We start from the raw sequence: 748 nt of genomic DNA on the forward strand, positions 1-748 counted from the left end.
CCCCCCCCCCCCCCACCTCGGGTGCTGGGTTTGGTAGCCAGGGGGCTACGGGGGTGGCTTCTGTGAGAAGCTGCCAGAAGCTTCCCCTGTGTCAGCCAGAGCCCAGGCCAGCCGGCTCCAAGAGGGACCTGCCGCTGGCCAAGCCCGTCAGATGGGGGCAGCACCTCACAAAAAACGTATTTAAGGGGTAAACCCTCCCCCTCCCCCCCAACAATTCCTGAAGGACGGAGCCCACGGCAGGGACCCACGCTGGGGTGGTCTGTGAAGAACTGGAGCCTGGGGGAGAAGTTCGTGGAGGGCTGTCTGCCACAGGGCGACCCCAGGCTGGAGCGGGGGGGAGCGCGAGGAGCCTCCCCCCCGAGGAGGAAGGAGCAGCAGGGGCAGCGTGGGAGGAGCTGATCCCACCCACCCCCACCCCCTCATTCCCCGTTCCCCTGCAGGGAAGGGGGAGAGAAATCGGGGAGTAAAGCTGAGCCTGGGAAGAGGGTTTTAAAATTCCATTTTTATTTCTCATTACCCTGGCTCTGATGTGACGGGCAGTAAATTAAATTCATTTCCCCCATTCCTGTTCTGCCTGAGGCAGTAATCGCTGAGTGACCTCCCTGCCCCATCTCGGCCCGCCAGCCTTCTGTTATATTTTCTCCCCCCATCCAGGAGGGCGCTGACAGAGCCGCCCTGGGGGGCATCCGGTGTCAAGCCAGGGCCACCCCACTGCGGTTTCCCATGACTTTTTTTTTTTTTTTTTTTT

Source organism: Egretta garzetta, unplaced genomic scaffold (genome assembly GCF_000687185.1).
Source record: "Egretta garzetta isolate BGI_Z169 unplaced genomic scaffold, ASM68718v1 scaffold350, whole genome shotgun sequence".
Lineage (NCBI taxonomy): Eukaryota > Metazoa > Chordata > Aves > Pelecaniformes > Ardeidae > Egretta > Egretta garzetta.